Consider the following 19,624-nt stretch of genomic DNA (forward strand, 5'->3'; position numbering starts at 1 on the left):
GCCACATGGCATGAGCGAGCCAAGAATCTCAGCTTTTCTAACTACAGCGTGTGCTTACTCAAGCCTGGCTGCGACAAGCTTCAGCCGAACTTTGGGGACATGGCAATGGCCCACACCCTATCAGCTCCTACAGGAGTTATAAAGTAGGGTATTAGGAGTGGACCCCGGGCAGACAGGCACCCCGTCATTTGAAGCACTCCTTTCTTAAGTACTCTTCAGTAGGCACCTGCCACTTGTCAGCCCAGCGTTCCTTCTTTCAGGAGAAGAGCTGTGTCCAAGCTTGGGTCAGTTTTATAAGATGATGAGCTCCCTGGTGGCCATCATGATGATGGCAGCAGGAGTTAGCCTTAAAGACTGAGAGCCTTAAAGAGGCTTAGAGGTAGTGACTCTCAGCATCTGAGTTGGATCCACTTGGTCATATGCCATGACCAGACTTCCACACGGTCAAAGCCTCAACAATTTCTCTTTTATATAATAAAACAGTAATAATCACTACCACAGGCCTCACCTGCCCCAGCCCTTGGACATGGAGGAGGTTTTCTACCCAAGGGACTCTGATAGGAAATGCATGTCGGGAAGGGCATAATGTAGATGTCACTCCACCCTCACGCCAGCTCAGCTAGCGCTGATGGAGGGGCGGAGTGCTCTCCAAGCCCTGCACTGAACACCCCGAGAGGAGTGGCCCCCAGCAACTGGAAGGCCATTTCTCATGAAGCTACATCTTCCTGCAGGTGCTGTATCAACTGTTTCCAGGCTGAGTGACCTTCAGAAATACCCAGAGAAGGCTGGCAATCTTAATTCCTTAAAGGAAAAGATGAATGCCCGGTTTACCATCTCTGAGGTATTTTGAGTGAGGTGAAAAGCAGAAAGGAGCCTGTAGAGGTCTGGAGAATGGAGGTCGTGCCCCTTGCTGCTCCCTGAAGCTCCCAGGACAGAGCTGGACAGAGGGAGGCTGGCTCACCTCCACCGGCCCACAGGCCCTGCTGTACCTACATCTGAGCTCTCCCTGTGAAACTCCCAGCAACAAAGCAATGAAAAGTTTCCAGAAAGCCAGTGACAGGAGTGGGCTCTACATTCCTCTCCTGCATTCCGCTTCTCCTTCTGTAGACGGGCTGGGATTTACGCAGATGTGCAGATGCACAAAAGAAAAAAGGTACCTTGCTGTGCTGTCTATAACTGCTTCCCTCTTGCTCTCGAGTCCCAGGCCTGTGATAGCAGAAACCTTGACTGTGCCAGTTGAGGCTCCTCGGTGGTTGCCAGGTGAGACCTTAGCTTCTTGCTGGCTTCTGCTCCATCTTCCAGGGTCTTCCCCTCCTCCTTCCCATGATGGAATCTGTGGTGAAGGGGTCAGTGAGGTGCTGGGGGTGGGGAAATGTTGCCTGAGGCTCCCAATGACCTCCAGTTAGGGTGTGACGTACCCCATGGGATGCCAGATGACAGCCCTGGCCGCTTTTCTGTCCTGTAAGGAGAAGTGTGGCTGTCAGGTCTGTGGACACCCTGCTCCGGCACGCACTGGTCTTTGCAGCATTGGCCAGTACTCACTGGGTCTGGTTCCAGGGTCCCACACCACATGGCCTCCTCACTCCTGTCCTTATTTTAGCCACATCTGAAAAGATCTCTCTGCCACCTAAGTTACCATATTCACTGATTTCAGAGATTAGGATGTGGACATCTCCTAGAGCGGTGGAGATTATTCTGTTCACAGTGAGGGTGTCCGAGACACGTGAACCAGAACAACTCCATCTTGAATAGGAGCTGGGTAAAATGAGGCTAAAACCTCCTGGGCTGCATTACGAGGAGGCTAAGGGCATTCTAAGTCACAGGATGAGATAGGAGGTCAGCACAAGATGCAGGTCATAAAGACCTTGCTGATAAAACAGGTTGCAGTAAAGAAGCAGCTAAATCCCACCAAAACTAAGACGGCGACAAGAGTGACCCAGGGCCACCCTCACTGCTACACTCCCACCAGCGCATGACAGTTTACAAATGCCATGGCAACCTCAGGAAGTTACCCTATGTGGTCTAAAAAGGGGAGGCATGAATAATCCACCCCCTGTTTAGCATATCATCAAGAAATAACTATAAAAGGGCAGCCAGCAGCCCTCGGGGCTGCTCTGTCTGTGGAGCAGCCATTTTTCGATTCCTTTACTTTCTTAATAAACCTGTCTTCACTTTGCACTGCGCACAGGCCCTGAATTCTTTCTTGCACAAGATCTAAGAACCCTCTTGGGGTCTGGATCGGGACCCCTTTCCTGTAACAAGGAGACATGAAGAGTCTTGGCTGGGGGTATCGGGGAAGGCTCTGAGCCTATTATCACCGTGAATGAGCAAACATTCTGAGCATCATATAGTATTTAGCTTGGACTGCTGAAGCAGAGACCCAAGGTACCAAATCCTTGCCTAGATAGAACTGCAGTTCCCTCTCAGGTAAACAGCAGGGGCGAACCGTGCAGGGCTGGGAGGCAGCCTCACAGCATCGCGGGCCAGGCCCCTTCTGTCCTCTTGTTGTGCCCTCTTACTGCGTTTCCCTCAGCTGCACAGATTAAGGGGGCCCTCTGTCCGCCCAAATTCCAGCCAGCCTGCAGGGGCGGAAGTGTGTGTTTACTCTTTAAAGGCAGGACGGGGAAGTTAATCCTATAGATCCCCTCCCACTCCCACTGCTGCTCTTGGCCACACCTCGCTGCAAAGAAGGCAGAGAAATGCATTTCTCATTCTCAGTGTCCATGGGCATGGTTAAAAGTTCTGTGGCTATGTAGAATGGAATGAACAAGGGCAAGTGTCTTCCACTGGCACCTTCTAACCACATGGCACATGGCTGCATTGCTAGGGATACGCAGCAAGGGAGTCCCTGCCTTTGAAGAGCCCTCAGACCACCAGGGGATAGTTTGTTGTCACAGGTGCCCATGCAGCGTGCCATGGGAACCCCAAGGCTAGGCAACTGGCCAGTCCTGATGGAGGAGACCAAGGGTCGCAGTAAGTGTCCTAGGGAAGGTGGCATCTAGGCAGTCTCCAGGAGTCACCAGTCCTCCCTCGTCCTCTATGTCTCATAGGCCTGCAACTCAATGTCCCCAGTGTCCCCACCCCACTCTCCCTCTCTCCACTCGGAAGCATTTTGGCCCATGGCCACCTCTAGAGATTCTGTTCTGAGTCAAAAGAAGCACTTCTCTGAGTGTGCACATGCGTGTGGACATTCTTGGAACTCTTAGAACCCACCCCACCTCTCAACAAACAAACCATAGACCCCTAAAGAGGCTGGTTTCGGCCGGGCGCAGTGGCTCATGCCTGTAATCCCAGCACTTTGGGAGGCCAAGGCAGGAGGATCACTTGAGGTCAGGAGTTCCAGGACAGCCTTGCCAACATGGTGAAACCTTGTCTCTACTAAAAATACAAAATTAGATGGGTGTGGTGGTGCCCACCTGTAATTCCAGCTACTCAGGAGGCTGAGGCAGGAGAATCACTTGAACCTGGAAGGCAGAGGTTGCAGGCAGTGAGCCGAGATCGCACCACTGCACTTCAGCCTGGGCAACAGAGTGAGACTGTCTCAAAAAAAAAAAAAAAAAAAAAGGAGGCTGGTTTTGAAGCAAGACAGCAAAGGGAGCACCTTTATTAAAGCTATTCAATGAGCAAGACTTGCTTTCTTAAAGCACCACCTACTTTGAGGTCACCAAACTAGAAATATCCATCTTTGCTACTCTGAAAATGGGATTCTTCTGCTGAAATTAGCCAAGTATATAGTGCCCGCACTTTTGCATACACACACACACACACACACACTTGTGCCCAAACAGACAGTTTTTCAGAAATGAGGTTGCAGATGAGAGACTCAAGGACAGGCCTTACTTGCTCTCTGTCAGTTTACAAGAGAATTTATTCCACAAATTCATCCATGAATATTTAGCAAGGCAACAATAACATTCAATGACACCCATGAGATACACAACTCAGAGGGCCCTCTCCCAGGAACGTACACAATGCTTGATGTCAACGTTTTAACTGGACTGAACGTTTGAAATGCAAGCATTAGCTTACAATAATCCTCCCCCGCCCTCTCTCTGTCTCTGCCCCTTACTCTCTCTCTGTCTCTCTCTCTCTCTCTCTTTATTTGCATACACAGACATCCTTCCCATTTTGATCCAAACTGCCAAGCAAAGTCTTCAACAGAGTAGACCCGGCGGGGTGTGTGGAGAGCTACCAAAGGTTTAAGTGGTGCTGATGGCACAGATGAAGCTTCAGACAGACCACCCTCTCTTCTTTCTCAAGAAAAGCAAAACAAAATGGAAAAAACTCACAGCTATTAGGCAAAGCCATTCTGGGACTGGCTAACAAGGTTTACATTCAGTAAACCTGCAGACTTTTGACAGGCCACTGTGGAGCCCCAAAGTAGCCCCCAAAGACCTCAGCATCTGAGATACAGCAGTTCCAGGTCCCCATCCCTGGAACCTGTGTATGTTACCCTACATGGCAAAGGGACTTTGCAGGTGTGATTAAGTTAAGAATCTTGAGATGAGGGGATGATCTTGGATTACCCGGGTGGGCCCTAAATGTAATCATGAGAGTCCTTTTAAAATGAAGAGGGAGGCTTGGCTGAGAGAGAGACAGAGAGAGAGAGAGAGAGGCCAAAGGTCGCATGCTGATGGAAGCAGCGGTGCATTTGAGCAAAAGGCCATGAGCCAAGGATTGTAGGTGCCCACCGGAAACTGAAATGGGCAAGGAAACAGATTTTCCTCCAGAGCCTCAGAAGGAAGTGACCCCACCAACACCGTGACTTCGGCCCACTGAGATCAATTTTGGACTACATTTCTTACAGTTCTTGCCTCTAGAACTGTAAGAAAATAAACTTTGTTCTCTTAAGTCACGAAGTTTGAGGAATTTTTACAGCAGCAACAGGAAACTCGTCCAGCCACATAGCTCCAGGGATGAGGCTCCTTCCCTCTGCAGGTGCACCAGGCTTCTTCTGACCGGCTCCATGGGCTCCAGCGTCAGTGGGGCCACTGGCAGCCATGCAAGCACCTGGGCTTTTGTGTTTATGTGTTTCTAAAAGTCCTCTGCTTTTCTAATAAAGTCCCACTGTCAGAAAATTAAAATGTCAAGAAAAACTGGAAGAACATAAAAAGAAAAAAAAGTAAGACAAAAGAATACAAAACAAAACCAAAATAATGACAGTCAGCTATAATCCCACCTCTAGAAATAGCCTTCATAATAGTAATAATCACAATTTGTAATTACAGGTTTAATATTTTTATTATTTAATTTAATTTATTTTTTTAGAGACAGAGTCTTGTTCTGTCGCCCAGGCTGCACTGCAGTGGCACAACCTCGGGTCACTGCAACCTCCACATCCTGGACTCAAGCAATTCTCCTGCCTCAGCCTCCCGAGTAGCTGGGATTACAGACACCTGCCACCACGCCCAGCTAATTTTTGTAATTTTAGTAGAGGTGGGGTTTCATCATGTTGGCCAGGCTGGTCTTGAACTTCTGACCTCAGGTGATCCACCCACCTCAGCCTCCCTAAGTGCTGGGATTACAGGTGTGAGCTACCATGCCCAGCCAATGATTATTTGTAAAATAATGTCATTTTGCCCATCGTTTTCCCAGACAGTAGGGCCCAGGAAGGTAGGAACCCACTCCAGCGAAGAGCTCCGCGTCTGAGATACAGCAGTGTCTGCAAACGCACTGTGTGACCGCTGAATGAATGACCTCTGCTGACATTTTGGCCTATTTCTTTCCAGTCTTTTTCCTATGCATAACGCATATGTTTATGATTGCAATTGTTCTATGACCATGTATTTTTGCCCTACCTTCCTCACTTAGTACTTTATTCGGAGTATGTTCTAAAGTCATTAAACAGTCTTCAGAACTTTATTTTAATGGCAGACTAATAGTCCATACTATAGATGTTTCTTTGTGAGGCTACATTCTCTTTTTTCCCTTTTTTTCTGTTATAAATAATTCAGTAATGAACATCTTGGTGCATAAATCTTTATGCACATTTCCGATTATTTTCTTGGGGTCAATTCTTAGGAGGGATATTAGAGAAACAAACCACGTCATCATGTTTAAGACTCGGGGTAGGGATCAGTGCATGCGTTTAAAGCAGCTCTGTTATCAAGAAGGGAAGCTGAGGGACGCAGGACTGCAGTGTACACAATTGCATGGTGAAGCTAATCTGCTCGGTTTTCATCTAAGCAGAGACCACTGGCTGGGTGACAGGAGGCCTGAACTCTGGTCTGAGATTTGCCATTTCCTAGTCACGTTGAACTGAATGTCCTCATAATTCAAACAGGAAGTCCAGATGATAATGTTAAGCTCTCTTCTATCAAGAAAACTCTAGTGGCTGGGCAAGGTCATTCATACCTATAATCCCAGTACTTGGGGAAGCTGAGACAGGAGGATCACTTGAAGCCAGGAGTTTGAGACCAGCCTGAGCAACAGAGTGAGACCCTGTCTCTACCAAAAAAAATTTTTTTTAAATTAGCCAGGTGTGGTGGTGCAAGCTTGTAGTCCCAGCTACTCGGGAGCCTGAGACAGGAGGATCACTCGAGTGTGGGAAGCTGAAGTTGCAGTGCGCCATGATCATGCCACAGCACTTCAGCCTGGGTGACACAGTGAGACCCTGTCTTAAAAAAGGTAAAAATGAAAGAAAGAAAACTGTAGCAACTCCTTTTGGAGATCATTACTAACGGGGAAAAGCCAATGAAAATTGGGAGCAATTCATGCCAGATAATCAAAGGTTGATCTTAAAAGTCCAAGCCAAGAGATTTGTAAATTAAACCATGATAAAAAGCATTCTGCCACTCCCTTCTCTGTACAGACACAGCATCTGTTGTACCTGTATGTTTGCTGAACAATGATTGAAATAATATAAAGAATGTGCAAAGCCTTCCTCTCAGTCAATGTACTAAATGAAGCACAGTTGACCCTTGAACAACATGAGGGTTAGGGGTGCTAACCCCACCCCCCACCCTCAGTCAACAATCTGTGGATAACTTTTGACTTCCCCAAAACGTAACTACTAATAGCCTACTGTTGACTACAAGCCTACTGATAATATAAACAGTGAATTAACACATATTTCATATGTTATTTGTTAATTATAAACTGTAGTCTTACAACAAAGTAAACTAGAGAAAAGAAAGTTACAGTATTAAGAAAATCATAAGGAAGGCCAGGCGCGGTGGCTCATGCCTGTAATCCCAGCACTTTGGGAGGCCAAGGTGGGTGGATCACCTGAGGTCGGGAGTTCGAGACAGCCTGACCAACATGGAGAAACCCTGTCTCTACTAAAAATACCAAAAAAATTAGACAGGCGTGGTGGTGAATGTCTGTCATCCCAGCTACTCGGGAGGATGAGGCAGGAGAATCGTTTGAACCTGGGAGACGGAGGTTGCGGTGAGCTGAGATTGCGCGGCCACTCCAGCCTGGGCAACAGAAGTGAAACTGCGTCTCAAAAAAAAAATCATAAGGAAGAGAAAATCTATTTGTTATTCATTAAGTGGAAGCGGCTCATTGTAAAGGGCTTCAGCCTTGTTCTTTCACGTTGAGTAGGCTGAGGAGGAGGAGGAGTGGCCTTGCTGTCTCAGGGGTGGCAGAGGTGGGAGAAAATCCATACAGGAGTGGACCTGTGCAGTTCAAACTCGTTTTGTCTAAGGGTCAACTGTAGTTGGCCTGACTTACAAGATGCGGCAAATTCCACGTATGCAGAATGAGAAGAAACAAAAGGTGAGCTGAGCGTGGAGGCTCATGCCTGTAATCCCAGCACTTTGGGAGGCTGAGGCAGGCAGGTCACTTGACTCTAGGAGTTCAAGACCAGCCTGGGCAACAGAGTGAGACCTCATCTCTACAAAAAATACAAAAATTAACCAGGCGTGGTGGCATGTGCCTGTAGTCCCAGCTACTTGAGAGGCAAAAGCGGGAGGATCACTTGATCCGGGAAGCAGAGGCTGCAGTGAGCTGAGATCGCACCACTGCACTCCAATGAGACCCAGTCTCAAAAAAAAAAAAAAGAAGAAGAAGAAATAAAAGGTGATTTGTAGAAATATCATTGTTATTACTGTATTCCAATGCTTGGAAAAGTGTATCCATGTCTGACCATGACTCTATTAGCTAGCGTTCTTCCAACCTAGTTTGTGCTTCCAAGCAAGGCACCTCGACCAGTTTAGACAGCACCTGCTCCACAGCTCTCCTGGAAATCAGACACTTGCTCGCTCATTATTCTTTTATTCAGTCAGTCACTCAGTCAGTCAATAAACATTTGGTAGAAAGCTGTGCCAGGCCCTTTGGGGGCTCCAGGAGGACGGGGCTGAATAGAACATGGTCTCCCTGGCATAGTGAGAGGACCACAGAAATCCTAGCTCTGCTTCAAAGCGGCCACGTTTTCTGAGAAAATGCACCCCTCCTTTCAGCCTCCTGTTCCTCACCTCTGAAGAGCAACCATTAATACTTCATTTGGTCCTGTTAAAAAGCATAAATCAAGGTGCATAATTTGTGGTGCACAGCCTAGTACCAAGGAGACAGTAAATGTCAGGCCCTCCACCCTGACCTGGAAACACTCGCAGCTTGATGAGCAAGACAGAAATATAGGTTATTTCAGCCTAGCAGAGGTTTTCACGAAGTTCTGTGTATAAGTAGAGACAGAAACCAATCGCTCTGGTGTTCCTAGATGCAAGAAGGGGACGGTTTGAAGTATACTGGGAGAAAGGTGAAGAGTCTGCAAGCCCCCAGTGCTACCCTTCAGAGCCAAATGTTTAGAATCAGCCCGCAAGGATCCAGGCTGATGGGTGTTTATTTAGACACACACGCCAACAGCCTGTAATGTGCCCAGGAGAGGGAAGGGGGCCAGCGGGATGGATAGATTTTATGTGCAAGAAAGAATTGCGGCTGTGAAATGTGAAGTGAAAGATGCCTCGTTTTCGAATTAGGCTACGGGAAGAGAGGAAATGTAATTCTCCCAAAAGCTAGAGGATTGGGCCAAGTTGGGCTGCAGAGAGGATTTCTGCATTTGGAAGACAATCTAATTTGGTGGGTTTGGGTTTTGGGGTAGGCAGCCTGGGTTTGTGTCTCAACTCTGCCATTTACTGAGCTCATGTGGCCAGGCAAGTTCTGTTTCCTAGAAAGTTCCATTCTATGCCAGATAGGGATGAATCCGGGGCACAGGTCAGGGGGTCGGTGTGAGCACGGATGGGGTGCTGCTGTGTGAACACCTTACACGGTGCCCAGCCGGCAGCAATGTTACTGTTTATTATAACAATAATAAATGTTAGTTCTTGTTATTATCAAGCAGAAGGCTGGTTGGGATGCTTCTAGCTAAATGTCCCAGAGTGCTCTCTGTACACTCTTTCCACCACAGTTATGGAGGGTTACAGGGAAAACTTAAAAAAAAAAAAAAAAAAAAAAAAAGGGATCGAGACAGGAGCGCATTTTCACCTGGTGTGGTGAAGCAGCATCTACAGCTGACAGCTGGCACTTCTGATTGGCCAATAACCCACCCTTCTCTTTGATCTATGTATTCTCATCCCCAGGTGGGAGAGTGTCTTAGGATCCAGAGTCAACAACAATTTTCTAAGTAATCCTCTGTTCCGGGCACTGCACTGCAGGCATCATCTCTCCTCTTTTTTTTTTTTTTTTTTTTTTTTTTGGAGACAGAGTCTCCCTCTGTTGCCCAGGTTGGAGCGCAGTGGCACAATCTCAGCTCACTGCAACCTCCATCTCACAGGTCCAAGCCATTCTCCTGCCTCAGCCTCCCGAAGAGCTGGGACTACAGGCGCCTGCCACCACGTCCAGCTAATTTTTGTATTTTCAGTAGAGACAGGGTTTCCCCATGTTGGCCAGGCTGGTCTTGAACACCTGACCTCAAGTGATCCACCCACCTTGGCCTCCAGAGTGTTAGAATTGCAGGTGTGAGCCACTATGCCCGGCCATCTCCCCTCATTTAATCTCAGTTCTCTCACCCCTTCGGCAGCAGCATGAGTGGACACAGTCTCAGAAAGCACAGAGAGGCCAGGTGACTTGACCAAGGACACACAGCTTAGGGGTGGGAGAGCAGGCATTTGCAGCTAGAGCTGAATGGCCACTGGTCTTTCATTACTTCATACCTGGAAGGATGTAGGTTCCCTTCAGGGATGGGTATGTCCTAGGAAGACCCACAAAGGGACCACGAACCCCCTCTTCGCACAGACCTCAGAAAGGCATCTGTCCTTTGACTGGAGACTGGCTGCATTCCAGATCCAAGTTCCTGACTTGCAGAAACGGTGAACTTATTGTTAGTTCAGTCATATCAACAAAAGCAGGCAAGTCATTATTTCTGCATTGCCATGAACCTGAAGCCCTCCTGGGGTGCAGGGTAAAGAGGTTTATTAAGGGATTAGGAACCGTGTGCTGAACAGGGTGCTGGAGTGCCAGGAGAGGAGACTAAGCTGTGGGGCCTCCGTGCATCTCCCACTGCCCAGCACCGACAGGGCTGACTCTTGGCATCGCCACTTCAGGGAGCCAGGACTTGCTTAGGAGAGGAACCAGCCTCTCTCGTCATCCATTCAAGCTCCTCAGGAGAAGAGACAGCATCTCTCAGCCACATTTAGCCCCCAGGGAGGGCACAGAGGAGAAGCTTAGCCCCTGCACACTAAGAAGGACATGAGAGCCAGGCGTTCCCTGCAAAGACAACTCGATTGCTTGCCACTCAAACAACTGGAATGCAGCCAATGGCCTGGGATATCCTCACTCCATATGTTTGGTCCCCTGCCCTGCATCAACTTCCTTGATAATCTGGCCACCCAGGGGCCCGTTCCCATTCAGGCCCTGGCTTGTTTCAGTCCTCCCCTCTGCCAGGTGCCCTGTCACCTTGTCTGCCTGCATTCTCTGCTCCCTTCGGAGAAGGAATTATTTCCCTCTTATCTAAGCCCCTCCATCACCGCCCCACCCCAGCTGTATTTGAGGAAAGGTCCCCAAACTCCTGAGGGGTGTTCATCTTTGCAGCTTCAGCTTTTTGATCAGCTCACACCCAGAATAACTGAATAGAGGCATGGTTAATACATTCAATAACTAGGTCAGGTGTGGTGGTTCATGCTTGCAATCCCAGTACTTTGGGAGGCTGAGACGGGAAGATCTCTTGTGGTCAGAAGTTCAAGACCAGCCTGGGCAACACAGTGAGACCCTGACTCTATAAAAAACAATATTAAAAAAAATTACCAGGCCGGGCGCGGTGGCTCACGCCTGTAATCCCAGCACTTTGGGAGGCCGAGGCGGGTGGATCACGAGGTCAAGAGATCGAGACCATCCTGGTCAACATGGTGAAACCCCGTCTCTATTAAAACTACAAAAAATTAGCTGGGCATGGTGGCACGTGCCTGTAATCCCAGCTACTCAGGAGGCTGAGGCAGGAGAATTGCCTGAACCCAGGAGGCGGAGGTTGCGGTGAGCCGAGATCGCGCCATTGCACTCCAGCCTGGGTAACAAGAGCGAAACTCCGCCTCAAAAAAAAAAAAAAATTACCTGGGCCCGAAGGTGGCACACCTATAGATCAGATACTGAGGAGCTGAGGCAAGAGTGTTGCTTGAGCTCAGGAGTTTGAAGTTACGATCAGCTGTGATCATGTGACTGCACTGTAGCCTGGATGACAAAGCAATACCTTTTAATAATAGTAATAAGTAAAAATACATTTTCAAATTCAATAGTTATAAATTCCTCATTTTCCCCATATGCCCTTGAACTCCCATATTACCCAATTTGGATAATTAAATAGCTAGACTTTATCTTTTAAAAGGATTCTCCAGTATGATCTCATTTCTTATAATAACCCTAAGAGATTGGAGTTCTCACTGCTTCAAAGAAATATTCATTTCATTTCCTACGAAGGCTGAGACATGGACCCAGAGAGGTTAATGACTCACCCAAGGTCACACAGGTAGGTGGTCACAAAAATGGGACCCAGCCTGAGCTTTAAAACCTTCATGAGCCAAGGCCAGGCAACCCTTCCCAACCCCTGGAGCCAGTCTTGCCCTGAACATAAGCCCTGGAAGAGGCTAAGCCATGCCCAGGCTCAGACTGCCTTCTGTGCCTGGCAGCCCCTCACCTGGGCCAGGTGGGGTGTGGCCAAGGCCTCCAGACCCTCCTGCTGGACAGCCCATCCTGCCTGCCCAGGGGCGGCTCAGCCGGCTGCCCTCCACCGTCTGCCAATTCCAAGCTTTTCGGCAAACTGGCACCTAATCACCCGCCATCTGTGAGCAGAGTGAGTCTTGGCTACCTCTTGGTGCTTCTTCAAATCAACTTGCAAGTTTTCAAAGTGACGCGAGTTCTTGGTGCTTGCAAAAATGTCAGCTTCCGTCACATCTTATTAAAACTGAAAATATGAAAAGGTTTTGGATAAACTGAAACACGCCCAGTTTTAAGTGAGATCGCTTTTTTTTTGCCTAAAATGTGAGAGTTTTGTTGTTTTTCTCTGATTATCAGAGTGATCATCATTACCTTTGCACCTGTTGCCCTCCGTGGGCCCCCCACCATGAGAGGACCGCAGCTGACTCTGCACAGAGTGTGTCAGCAGTGGTTCAGTCACTTTCTCATGGTGACTTATTCGTGCAGGGTCCCCTTGGTGAGGCTACAGTGATGCAGAAAGGACTAACAGTGAGTGACACCTCTGTGCCAAGGAGCAACGCCCTCTGTGCATTCCCTTATTTAATCCTAAAGTAAGATTCTCCATAAAGGTGAGGAAAAGGGGCACAGTGATGCCACTCGTCACATGGCTAGTAAGTGGCAGAGCTGGGATTTTAACCCAGGCAGGACATGGGCTGCTGTGGGACCTGCAGGCTGGGGAAGGTGCTTGGACTCTACCCGAGGGGCCCTGAGAAGCAGAGGGAGCATTCTGAGCAGGGTCGGCAGGGTCAGGACTGCGTCTGAAACACCGTTGTGGCTACATCATGTATTCCCTCGGCACTCATTCGGTGCTACTGCTGCATGGCTTGATGCTAGATTCCATGGGGAAATATGAGATGGATAAAACCCAAATCTAGGGAAAGAAGGCCTGTGCTTAATTATGGTGCTAGCAGAAGAAGCGATAATGGCCTCCTGTTGCTTCCAGAATGAGCGCCACATTTTGGAATCAGTCCCTCACTCTCCCACCCTCACTCCCCCCACCCACTGTCCAGGCCCAGCAAGAACTCACTCCTGAGCTGGGTGCAGTGGTTCACATCTGTAATGCCAGCACTTTGGGAGGCTGAGGTGGGTGGATCACCTGAGGTCGGAAGTTGGAGACCAGCCCGACCAACATGGATAAACCCCATCTCTACTAAAAATACAAAATTAGCTGGGCGTGGTGCCTAAAATCCCAGGTACTTGGGAGGCTGAGGCAAGAGAATCGCTTGAACCCGGGAGGCGGTGGTTGTGGTGAGCCAAGATTGTACCACTGCACTCCAAACTGGGCAACAAGGGCAAAACTCTGTCTCAGAAAAAAAAAAAAAGGAACTCACTCGCTGGACTGCCTGGCAAACAGACCCCCCACTCCGCCTCCCAATTTAGTTCAAAGGCCTCCAAGAGGCCCCTGGGAGATCATCCTCCTGCTAGCCACCCTGAAACAGCCACGCCCCTCCAAGTGGGGGGCCTTTCCCAGGGAACTTGAATCCTGTGGGTGGGTCAGGCTCAGCAGGTGGGCTCCCTGAGGGTGGGGGCTCCTTCTCACGTGTCTCTGGGTCCCCAAACCCTTCCATGACCCTGGCACACAAGAGGAATTCAGAAGATGTGTGTGGGGTGAGTGTTTGTCCAGGTGACATCCTAGAAAGACTCCCCAGGAGACACGTGGCACAGAGCACAGCCAGAGCCAGTAGGAGTCTCCGCTCAGCCATCCCCTTCTGGGTGGTGTCCACCCATCTCTCCTCACCTGTGAAAGGGGAGCAGGCAAAACCATCCCAGAGTTGTTGGGTGAGCTGAATGCACGGCACTTGGCAACACTCAAGATATAGCAGCTTTTACTACTGCTACCACTGCTGCTCCGACCACCACTGCCACCACTGCTGCTAATCCCACCACCAATGCCACTAATCACACCACCACTGACACTACTGCTGCTCCGACCACCACTGCTACTAATCCCACCACCACTGCCACCACTACTACTAATCCCCTCACCACTGCCACCACTGCTACTAACCCCACCACCACTGCCACCACTGCCGCTAATCCCACCACCACTGCCACCACTGCCACTAATCCCACCACCACTGCTGCTCCTACCACCACTGCCACCCCTGCTGCTCCTACCATCATGACCAGCACTGCCACCACTGCCGCTAATCCCACCACCACTGCCACCACTGCCACCACTGCCACCACTGCCACTAATCCCACCACCACTGCCACCACTGCCACTAATCCCACCACCACTGCCACCACTGCTATTGCTACCATTACCACACTGCTGCTACTATCACCACCACCACCATGGTTACCACTGGTATTACTACCATGAGCACAGCTGTTGCCACTCCCACATGACCACCACTGCAGCTGTTCCCATGATCAAGACCACCATTACTACCACTGCTACTGCCACTATTACCAAAACAACTCCTACCACTGTCACTCACACCACCTTCACTGTGCTGCCGCTGCGGCTCCTGTCAGCACTGTGCTGAGGCTACCATTGCTACCACAGTCCCTGCTCCTTCCATCACGATTGCTACTGCCACCAGCACTACTGCCATCAATACAGCTGCCGCTGCTGCTGCCACCACTGCTACTGTTGCTAGCGCCACCGGCATTGCCACCACTACTGAGGCCACTTCCACTGCTCACTGCTGCTGCTGCACCCAACCACGCCGGCTACCATTGTTACTATTACCTCTGCTATGATCACTGCTGCTATTGCCAGTTAGGGAAGAACAAAGAACAGGGGTAAAGTCCCACTGTGCAATAGAAAGTGTACAAATAGTGCACCCAAGGAAAAATACTATTTCTGGCCTTTAAGCAAAGACATTCGCCTTAAAGCACCCTTGAAATACCATGCTATAACAATTAACTAGGGGCAAACTATTTTAAATACACCCATGCAGTGCTTGTGAGACAGAGTTGAAGACCTGATAAAATAGTGCATTGTTACAATGGACTGCTTTAGAATGGCAAAAGATAAGAACTATCAAAAGACTTAAAAATGCCCTTGAATCAACACTTTCCATTCCTGGGACTAATGCAAGAGATGACAAGGTGAGAGAAAAAAACATCACCTGAACCTTGATCAGCAACAATAAAAACAGAGGCAAGGTGACCCCAACGTTCGCATCTTGGGGAATGAAAACCTCGACGGGTATATTCCTGCTGGTGGGAATATTACACAGCTTTGAACAACTGTGGTGATAAGAACTGTGTACCCAGAAGGATGCTTAACATGTGCTGTTGAGAGGAAAAAATTTAAGACATAACCAAGTATTTATACTGTGTTTAGAGTATTATAAACTATGTATGTCATAGACAATAAGTGAAAAATGAAAATAATTGTTGGAAGATTTGTATAGTAAGACTAAGAGATTTTTAACAATTCTTTTTAATGTTGCTGTCATATTGTTTTCTCAATACAAATGAAAAGAAAAAGAAACGTCCCAACAATCTATTGATAGGCATTTTCCCCTGAGTATAATATAGATGTGTCTATTTAAAAGATTTCTTTTAAAATCTCGTTTAGCAGAACAACAAAGAGTGTCCAACTTTTAGTTCATTTCAAATGAATTCCTAGTCATAAATTTATTCTCATTCACAATGTGTATAATTTGCGCACTTCAGGAGATTTGGTGATTATACAGGAATTCAGCGTTTTTAATAATTTCCTGAAGGGTTTTTGAAGCAGACATTGTGTTTTTCCTATTTCCCAAACAATCTGAATGATGGAAAATCTCCAAAATAGCTATGCCTGAGTCTTCCTTTCTTCCCTCTAATTTCACACACATTTTTGTTGTTGTCGTTGCTGTCCTTGTACTTCTGCAAGTAGGAATTCTCCTTTTGAAGCCGTCCCTTTGCCGACAAGAAATTATAGTCATCTTATCCCTAATGCACTGCTCCCTAAGCAAAGGACTTATTATCCTTCAAGACTCTGTGTACAAAGGCTTCATCCCAGCAGGCAGACCGAGTCTCCGTGGGGCAGGTGCACATACAGGCTGACCCGACGGATTCAGAGCTTTGGAAAATGGGTATTTATGTCGGCACTCACACTGACAACTGTTTTGATTTGTATTTAACGGAGATCTAGAAGCAGAGGGCAAAGGAGCCTTTCCGATCAACTCATTCAGCCACGTCATTTTAGAAATGGGGAACCTAAGCCCCTCTCGCTACACCCCCCTACTAAGAAGCCATGACTTGACCAAGGTCACACTGCCATTTAGGGGCTGAGCAGGGACCGCAGCTGCTCCTAAGCCACCATCCTTTCTATCCCCTTCAAGGTGACCATATTTTCTTAATCTGAATGGGGCTAAGTCTTCTGGTGAAGTTCTCTCTGGTTTGTGAATTCACTGATAAAACATACAGAGGCCTGACCACAAGGCCATTGGATGTGAAGAACTTTGGTGAGTGCTGACAGAGACGTCCAATTGTTTTCAGGTTGCTTTTAGAAAGAAAAATTAAACCTCATTTTATTTTCGCTGTAACCCTTATTATAAAACAAAATGACATTAGAAACAAACAAATAAATAAAATTCATCCTTACCCAACCCCTAAAAGAATTTTTTTTTAATATTTGTTCACATTCTGTATTTTCTCGGGCAGATTTAAAACAGTTCACAATGAAAGACACACTCATCAAGTTATAAAGTAGAAACATTTAAAATCAGCCCAAGGTTGACACTAAGCCACATCATCCACCTCTCCTACCTCTCCAAGTTCAAAACAGAAGAGACTGGGAACAGGCTTGTGGGCTCCACACAGACAAAGCACGGGCTCCGTGACTGGCGAGCGGGAGGGTCCTGCAGTCTGGAACCGTCGCTGCCTTTTGCCCCACAGTAAACAGCTGATCCAACCAGTGTCAACTATTTGCGAGCCACTGCTGATCCCAAGAAAGGGATAAAACAAGAGGGGCCGTGGAAGAGCAGCGATTCTGCCCTATCGACCCAGCCCAAGAGAGACCCCAGCCCAGGGCCTGAAGCTCTCAAGATACCCTTTTCCCTTGGGGAGGAAGGTGAAGGGAAACTCCCAGCCAGTCCTTCCTACAAATGGCTGAGTTGTTGTAGGAAGGTGCCCAGCATTTCCCTGGCGAGGCAGAGGTGACACCACTTTCTCTTTATAGGCCAAATTGGTGGCAACATGAAAGCTGGTGGCAACGTGAGGGTTGAATGTCTCTCTCCTCATCTTAGTTTGGGCTCCCCTGTCTCTTCCTGAGACAAGGATTTGGGTGCAAGTAGTTTGTTTCGGAGGTGATCCCAGGAAGCAGACGAGGGAGTTGGGAAGTGAGGCTGAAGTGGGGCAAAAGCCTGTAAGTGGAGGCGCTGGGGACCCTCAGGGAACCCCTGACCCATCCCCCACAGGAACAAGGAAGTGGGGGCAGAGAAAAGTGTCCCCCACACAAGGGAGAGGAAAATACCATGAATCCGTTACTCCATTATTTAACTGCTGGAAGTCCCAGAAAATCTGGGGTGCAGAAACACCCCAATCTACTAAGTTACCACTGCCCTAGCACCACTCACTGCACTAGCACCCACCCACTGCCTTAGCACTCCCCTAGCACCCACCCCATTCTCACACTCAGGATTCTGAGTTTCCATAGAGAATAACCATTGCCATGGACTGCACACTGGCCGTCAGTGAGCTTTGCTGTCACAGTGACATGATAGCTCTGAAGCGGACGATCACTCCAACTACAGCAGAGAAGAGCACAGCCCGGAGAGGCCCAGGCCACGTGCCCAGCATCTCACTGCTGGACGCTTGCTCAATGACTCTCCCAGGGCATGTAGTGAGATTTGAATGTCACTTTCTAGCCCTGGCGAACTTGCCTGGACACTGCTTTTTTAGGAGCCTCAACCAGGAATTTCAAGGAAGAACTAAGACCATCCGGCGACCAGGGAGGGCTGGCTGCCTGCCACGCAGGGCACGTGGAGGCAGGGGAAGGAGGCACCACGGAGACAGGTTCTGCACCAGGTCTCTCCACGAGGCTCGGGGCCAGAAGACGTCCACGTCTTATGAGGTCAGTTTCCTCCTCCCTGGCCACATGTCTCTCCAGGAGGGCTTGGGAGCTGGTGGCAACATGAGGGTTGAATGTCTCTCTCCTCATCTTAGTTTGGGTTCCCCGTCTCTTCCTGAGACAAGGATTTGGGTGCAAGTAGTTCGTTTTGGAGGTGATCCCAGGAAGCAGGCGAGGGAGTTGGGAAGTGAGGCTGAGGTGGGGCAAGAGCCTGTAAATGGTGGCACTGGGGACCCTCAGGGAACCCCTAACTCATCCCCCATAGGAACAAGGAAGTGGGGGCAGGGAAGCATTTGTCTACCAACTGTGCTTCCTCACTGGCTGAAGGGTGCCCCGTGCTCACAAGCTCCTGGGCCTCTCGGCTGCCCTATGGGAAAGGAATATCCTTGGTGGAAGAAAGACACAGCAAACCATCAGCATGGGGGTAAGAGCTGCATGCAGGTGGTCTCTGGGACAGGGATGTGGGTGGGCTCTGACAAAGTGCTCTTTACCTCCTCTCCCCTCTCCAACCCACAGTGCAAACATAGGAACTCCAACTGCTCTAGCTCCGTCTTCCTGCCTCTGGCTGGGCAGAGGTGAAGAGGTTCCCAGGAGACCTGCCTGCTCCCGGAAGCCCCTCACTCACGCCCCGCACCCACCACCACCACCACTCACAGCCTCACCCCCTCCATCTCCCTTGAGATCATGGGGAAAAACAGTGCAGTGAGTCCTCCTCTGGCTTCATCAGTTCCCCCAACGCATTGGGGATTCCAACATCACTCCTTATCCCCACATGGTCCAGGGACGCCAGGCAACCCCCAGGCTCTATCCTCCCACCATGCAACCCATTCCCTGCCCAGCTTCCCACTCTCCAGCCTCAGCTCCTGAGATCTTCATAGCACATCCATCTGACATACGACACATTCACCCATTTGTTGGTCTCCACCCACCCAGAGCACGGCCCCAGAAGGGCAGATGCTTCGCATTTCACTTCCTACCATAACCCTTCCCTGCATCAGAGCTGGCCATAAAGCAGGCAGTCAGTATTTAATCTGTGCTGAACAACGAATGGAGCCAGCCCAGGTATCAGAGCTACTTTCTCCGAGGTCAAGAGAGGGCCAGAAAAACAGAAACACCACAACAGTCCCAATGCTTGTGATACACATCACATGTTTACATTTACTAAACCAACACTTTTAACGAAAAAAATACAGCATAATTTACTGTGCCAGTCACAAGACAATGACCCCACTGGTTTTGCTAAATGGATTTTTACCACCCTGCCCGCACCCCAAGAACAGGGTCTGTATTCGACCATTTTCATGCTGCTGATAAAGACGTATTCGAGACTGGGAAATTTACAAATGAAAGATGTTTAATGGAGAACTCACAGTTCCACACGGCTGGGGAAGCCTCACAATCATGGTGGTGGGGGGCAAGGAGGAGCAAGTCACATCTTACATGGATGGCGGCAGGCAAAGAGAAAATGAGAGTCAAGTGAAGGTC

General features: G+C 48.9%; 1 long non-coding RNA gene across 1 annotated transcript in view; it reads right to left on the reverse strand.

Moving 5' to 3' along the window:
- Positions 1–1,157: 1,157 nt before the first annotated feature.
- The window catches only part of LOC116557789, a 41,170-nt gene continuing 22,703 nt past the window's right edge, over positions 1,158–19,624 (reverse strand). Inside the window, exon 2 of the long non-coding RNA XR_004271700.1 lies at positions 1,158–1,333. This is a non-coding gene — a long non-coding RNA (uncharacterized LOC116557789). The remainder of the gene's footprint in view (positions 1,334–19,624) is intronic.

Source organism: Sapajus apella, unplaced genomic scaffold (assembly GCF_009761245.1).
Source record: "Sapajus apella isolate SASKATOON/1434 unplaced genomic scaffold, GSC_monkey_1.0 scaffold20, whole genome shotgun sequence".
NCBI classification, from domain to species: Eukaryota; Metazoa; Chordata; class Mammalia; order Primates; family Cebidae; genus Sapajus; species Sapajus apella.